Below are 598 nucleotides of genomic sequence, written 5' to 3' on the forward strand. Positions count from 1 at the left end.
ACTAAACTCCTCCCGAACAGGCCACGAAGGCCCTACGGTACCAATCGGCCGCCGTGTCATCCTCAGCCCATAGGCGTCACTGGACGCAGATATTCAGGGGCATGTGGTCAGCACTCCGCTCTCCCGGCCGTATGTCAGTTTCAGAGACCAGAGCCGCTACTTTTCAATCAATTAGCTCCTCCGTTTGCCGCACAAGGGCTGAGTGCATCCCGCTTGCCAACAGCGCTCGGCAGACCGGATGGTCACCCATCCAAGTGCTAGCCCAGCCCGACAGCGCTTAACTTCGGAGATCTGACGGGAACCGGTGTTACCACTGCGGCAAGGCCGTTGGCTTGCAGAAACAATATATGTACCACAAAACTTTTTCTCATACATGTATGTTTAATAAAAATAGCCGGGCAAAGTAAGGAAATCAACTAGCAGTCAGTGGCGTACAATGGTCGCAGAGGAGACTGGCACCGGAGAAAGAATATAATAATAATATCGATAAGAGGGGCAACTGGTTTATCAGTTAACTGGAATGCGTGGAGACGTTCAAAATAAGCAATACGGTGTCTGGTATTCTGGTACAAAAATTTCAAATCTGAGGAGTTTTCAC

The 598-nt window shown here is 50.0% G+C and overlaps 1 pseudogene; it reads right to left on the reverse strand.

The window, feature by feature from the left end:
• Nucleotides 1-214: 214 nt before the first annotated feature.
• LOC126185513 (5S ribosomal RNA) lies at nucleotides 215-332 on the reverse strand (annotated as a pseudogene).
• Between the last annotated feature and the right edge of the window lie 266 nt (nucleotides 333-598).

Source organism: Schistocerca cancellata, chromosome 4 (assembly GCF_023864275.1).
Source record: "Schistocerca cancellata isolate TAMUIC-IGC-003103 chromosome 4, iqSchCanc2.1, whole genome shotgun sequence".
Lineage (NCBI taxonomy): Eukaryota > Metazoa > Arthropoda > Insecta > Orthoptera > Acrididae > Schistocerca > Schistocerca cancellata.